The sequence below is a fragment of the Mustela erminea genome, chromosome 2 (assembly GCF_009829155.1).
Source record: "Mustela erminea isolate mMusErm1 chromosome 2, mMusErm1.Pri, whole genome shotgun sequence".
Taxonomy (NCBI): Eukaryota; Metazoa; Chordata; class Mammalia; order Carnivora; family Mustelidae; genus Mustela; species Mustela erminea.
The window spans coordinates 108,012,862-108,018,611 of record NC_045615.1 but is presented as its reverse complement, the minus strand read 5'-3'; the positions used below and the strand labels follow the sequence as shown (position 1 = coordinate 108,018,611).

Below are 5,750 nucleotides of genomic sequence, written 5' to 3'. Positions count from 1 at the left end.
ATACTTCCACTGTGGCTGGTTTCAAATGATCAATGTTGTTTGCATGCTGAGTTGGAAAGAGATGCATGCAAGGAGTCTCTTCAATCTGAGGGTTCAAATGTCTCATCAGCCAGACTGTAACCTAGGTCCTGGAGGGGAGGGGAATGGAGGGGAAAGGAGAATGGAAAGCCAGAATCTTGGAGTTTGGTCTGCATGGTCTATTGTGGGCTGAATTGTGTCTCCCACAAAATAGATGTTGAACTCCTAACCCCCAGGACCTCAGACTGTTATCTTATTTGGAAATGGGGTCTTCGTAGACATAATTAGTTAAAATAAGATTGTACTGCAGTAGGGTGGGCTTCTAATCCAATATGAGTCATGTTGTTATGAAGAAGACAGCCATGTGAAGACACTGGGACACAAGGGGAAAGTTATGTAAGGATGAAGTCAGATACTGGAATGGTGTATTTACTGGCTGGGGAACTGCTCCTGAGGCTACTAGAAACTGGAAGAAGCAAGAATGGATTGTCTACTAGGGGTTTCAGAGGGAACATGGCCCTGCCAACACCTTGATTTTAGGCTTCTAGCCTCCAGAACTGTGAAATACATTTCTGTATTCAATACATTTCTGTTGTTTTAACTTGCCCAGTCTGTAGCATTTTGTTACAGCCACCCTAGGTAACTATGACCTCTGTGTGTTCCTGTACCCTACACCACGTGGTTTGAAGTATGACTGCCCTTGGGCAAAATCCCACTGTGTTTGTGTTCTATGGATCTAGTGCTCTTTCATTCCACCCCTCCATTTGTATCAGAGTACTGGAGTATAGCACAATGAACTAAAATAGAGGAGAGCCTGTTGGTTTAGGGAGGTAAGAAAGTTATCATATCAGGTATAATTAGTTGACTATGCACTAGGTATCAGGTGCTATACTAGGTGTTTTTCATGTATTGCCACATTTAATTAATCTTCACAATAACCATATGACTAGGCATAATTGTACTTATTTTACAAGTGGGGAAATTGAAACTCAATGATACTAGGTCACAGAGCTGGATAAGGACTGCGGGGTTGTCAGTTTAGGTGTGTTAGACTCAAGACTCTGCACAACATCTTAGCTCTCCTACCTGTGACCTGTTTATGGAAGTCTCAGTGGGCTACAGCTGCACTAATACCTCAAGGGTTGACCCTTCTGGACCCAGAGGTAAGATAGGATCTGAGGATAGGGGAAGAAGATGGAGGGTGGTTAGAGAAATCAGGTCAGTTGAGTGAGTGACCTTGGATCCCCTTGGTGAGTTCATCTATATCTAGTGGTCACCATTTCCATGTGGCAATAATAATGATAGACCCACAATTATATTATAATAATCTTAATCCCTTATGTGTAGATAGCACTGAACAGCTGTGAGAGCTCTCACAAGCTCTCTGGCTCTGAAGCCAGGCATAACTGTGTTCATATTCCAGACCTGAAATTTACCAGTGGTCTCATCTTGAGCAAGTTGCTTAATCATTCATGAGTGTGAATTTACTTCTCCACCTCTTAGGGATGTTGGAGGGATTAAATGAGGTAGAGTAGGAATAGTATACAGTAGACATTAAGGGAGCAAGTTTACTCCCTCTGTTCTTATGAGAAAGGGTTTTCCTCAATTATTCTGGCCTCCCAATCCACTGTTACCTTCTCCATGAAATGTGTTGTTTACTGATTCATGTTTCCTGATTGAGAGAAATAAATTTATCAAAAGTTCCAGGCATGTGCCTCAGTTCTCTCTATTTATCTTGGAGCAATTCTGTGTTACTCTGTATTTGTCATGTTTACATCCCTCTTATGGGTTGAATTGTGTCATCCAAAAAAAAAAAAAAAAATTTGAATTCTTGACTCCTAGCCCTTGTGAAAGTTACCTTATTTGAAAATAGATCTTTGCAATTATTCTGAGTAAAATAACTCAAGCAGAGAGAGCCAATTATCATATGGTTTCACTTATTTGTGGAGCATAACAAATAACATGGAGGACATGGGGAGTTAGAGAGGAGAAGGGAGTTGGGGGAAATTGGAAGGGGAGGTGAACCATGAGAGACTATGGACTCTGAAAAACAACCTGAGGGTTTTGAAGGGGTGGGGGGTGGGAGGTTGGGAGAACCAGGTAGTGGGTATTGGGGAGGGCACAGATTGCATGGAGCACTGGGTGTGGTGCAAAAACAATGAATACTGTTACGCTGAAAAGAAATAAAGAAAAGAAAAAAAAGAAAATAGGTTTTTGCATATGTACTCAAATTTAGATGAAGTCATTAGAATGGGTCTTAATCCAATATATCTCTTTTTTTTTTTTTTTAAGATTCTAATTATTTATTTGAGAGAGGTGGGGAAGGGGAAAGGAGGACGGAAAAGCAGACTCTCTGGCTAAGCAGGGAGTCCAACCCACGGCTCAATTCCAGGACCTTGGGATCATGACCTGAGCTGAAGGTAAACACTGAACCACCCAGGTGCTCCTTTATAAGAAAAGAGAAACACTACACGAAGAGCACGCAGGAGGCAATGTCGTGTGACTATGGAGACCAAGACTGAAATGCTGCAGGTACAAGCCAAGGAATTCCTGGTGCTATTGAAAATAAGGAGATTTATTATCATCTCTATTCTGAGGTGAATAAGAGTAGACAGGGAGGAGGTTAAGGGAGGTGCCTGGGTGACTCAGTTGTTTAAGCAACTGACTCTTGGTTTGGTTCAGGTCATTATCACAGGGTCCTGGGATCAAGCCCTGTGTCCCATGTTGGGCTCTATGCTCAGTGGGGAGTCAGCTGGAGATTCTCTCTCTTCCTCTGCCTCTGCCCCTCCCCCTGCTCATGCACTTTCTCTAAACAAACAAATAAATACAATCTTTTTTTTTTTTTTTTTTTAAGGAGTAGACAGGAGATTATGAAAAAGGCAGAGCTAAGACAGAGAAGAGAACCAGTATGCATTGAACACCATTACAAACATCTCATTTAATTTTGACACCTTGTATGGTGAGTGTTCTTGTTCTCGCTTTCCAGGTGAGAAATTTAGTCAAAGATAATAGATTCCCAGTTCAGGGCCCCACCCTGAGCAAGTGGCTGAGAAAATTTCAAACAGAGTTCCAATCATCTGCCTATGATCTTTCTACTTTCTACAAAGTGACTGAGGCCATAGGTAAAATCATAATCAGTGCTCATTGTACTTGCTCTGAAATGAAGAAGGAGGGGAGCCTTGATTGAGTCCCCAGTGAAGTTTTAGAAAGGTAGTATAGCAGAGTGATTAGGGTGAAAGCCCTGGAGCCATCCTGCCAGAATTCCAGAGCCACCTACCTTTACGCACTGACCAGTTGTGTGCCTTTGCCATGTGGCTCCATCTCTCTGGTTTGACATGTAGCAATAACGGGTACAGGGATTATAGAGCTGTTGTCAGATTAAATGACAATCACATAAAAACACTTAGAACAGAGTCCGTCCCACAGGGCGAACAACATAAGAGCTTGTTGCTACGATTATTTTTTATTATCCAATATGTGACCTGTGGTAGGACCCCCTTTCTACCAGAGAAGGCATAATGAGCCACCAGGACGGCTGTCTTCTATGCATGGTTCCCAGGACGTGCGACTGCTCTGCTTGCTGCCACTGTGATTTCCAACATCTCAACTGAGCTGGGATGTTATGTTTCTAATTAGACAACTGTCTGGTGTGTGGGCTAATAGTATCTTTCACAAGGCTTTTTAGTGATACAGGGTGACTGCTGTAATGTTCATAGCCATTCATAAAAGCACAATCCAGAAGGAAAGTGCTAACATGTAATTTGCAGTCATGACTTCCAGCACTAATTCAGAAAATGCCTCTATGGTCCCAGGGTTTGGGTCTCTGTCTGCTAGTTCTCCGAAGGGTGTTGGACACCAGTACCCTGCCCAGCTGCTTTGTCTTCCCATCAGGACTGACTGCCTCTGGGGAGCTCCTTAACTTCTGAAATAAGTGTTCTAGGGTGTCCCATGTAAATGCTGTCATTTGGGAAACTGTCACTTAAGGCTGTGAGGCTATGCTGAAACAGAGGAAGAACAAATCGAGTATAATGTGTTTTTTTTTTTTTTTTTTTAAGGATGCTTACTTTGTTCTGAATTCTAGTGAGTATTTTTCTAGGACCAGAATGATTGACTTTCACCTGATGGCCAACCAAATTTTCTTTGTCTCCTGGGATGTGTTTATCAGAAAAATGGGCCAGACAGTAGACAAAGACAGTTCAACTTTGGGGATTTTGCTCATGGATCATCATGCACAAGGGATTAGAGCACATGGATTAGAGTTTTCTTTCTCAAAGGAATTATTGACCTTTCTGGCCCTGGAGAAAGACCCAAGCACATCTTTATATTTCTCTCTGCTAGGACATTCAGTTCTTGAACTTAATAATTCTAAATACAGAGGTCTCTCATTTAAATAAAAACATCACAAATCATATATAGTGTTCTGGATTTAGAGGGGATAAAGGGAATCTCCTTCGGATGTGTAATATGTTTGAGAGCTGCATTAAGATGTGAAGATATAGAAAATATGGAATAAGAACAAAAAAAGACACTAGAGAAAATAAAATAGTCTACAAGTGTGCAGTGATCCTCAAACGAATTAATCAAGTAAAATCTATAGATTTCAAGACATGAATTTCACACAATTGATAGAAAATAGAATGAAATAGAAATTGTTACACCTGTATCCTACGCAAATAGATTAGAATGCAGACACTCACACTCACAGCCCTATCTTCCCATCTGATCACTCACACAGATGAAAGGGATCCAAAAACACTGTTTTCTCTCTCCCATTTCTTTTATCTTAATGATATGTAGTAGAAATTCTCATATTAGTACCTACTATTATTTTTATATTATTCTAGCACATTCTTTCTAATGGTTCAAGGTATTTCATTGTATAAATGTATCTTAATGTAAATCTACAATCGCCTATAAATAAATAAACATGAAGATTGTTTTCAGTTTGGAACATTTTACTTTTCTATTTCTTCTCCAAGCATTACTGCAATGAATATCCTTAGACATAACTTGCTGAGTGCATGTGTGTGTATGTCTGTAGAAAATATTTCTTTGGAGTGGAATTTCTGAGCTAAAGGGTATTTACTAGATACTGACCTTTTGCCAAACTGAACTTCAAAAAGTTTATTCCAATATATACTCCCATTACCACCATGTGGTTATATGTTTCTGCAAAATCTTGCCCACACCATGTTTTGTAATCCTTTTAATTGTTGCCAATCTGTTAGGTAAAAATAAACAAAATATCCTGTTGTTTTAATTTGCATTTACTAAATCACTGTGTGAGGTTAAGCTTCTGTTCATATCATTCTGAGGGATTTGTTTTTCTTTTTCTGAACTGCGCTCATAATAGGTGCATCATAAATATTTGTTGAACAATTAAATAAACTGTTATGCAATTGTTCCTTTTATTAGTAGTCTGAATGAACTCTTTACAGAATAAAAACATTAACACCCTTTGATATAGTTGCTGCAAGATTTTATTTTCCTCTTTACTATTTGTTTTAATTTTGTGGGTTTTTTGGTAGGAGGTATTTAGAACTTTGGCTTTTAGTTTAATATAGTTACATTTTTTATTATTTAAAAAATAGTTTATGCTTTTTAAATTTTGCTGAAAGCTTTCTCTTATTCCTCTTAATAAACACAAGACCCTTATTATGCCTCCTTTCTGCTGCTGACATTCCTTGTGTGATCTCCAAATGGTACTGTGGTCCCCAGATTGTATTCTGTTC

General features: G+C 39.5%; 1 long non-coding RNA gene across 1 annotated transcript; it reads left to right on the top strand.

Annotated features, from left to right (window-relative positions):
- The first annotated feature begins 2,455 nt into the window (after positions 1–2,455).
- Positions 2,456–5,468, top strand: LOC116584896. Its single transcript, XR_004283369.1, has 3 exons — positions 2,456–2,550; positions 2,873–2,977; positions 4,074–5,468. It is a non-coding gene; the product is annotated as an uncharacterized LOC116584896 (long non-coding RNA).
- The last annotated feature ends 282 nt before the right edge of the window (positions 5,469–5,750 follow it).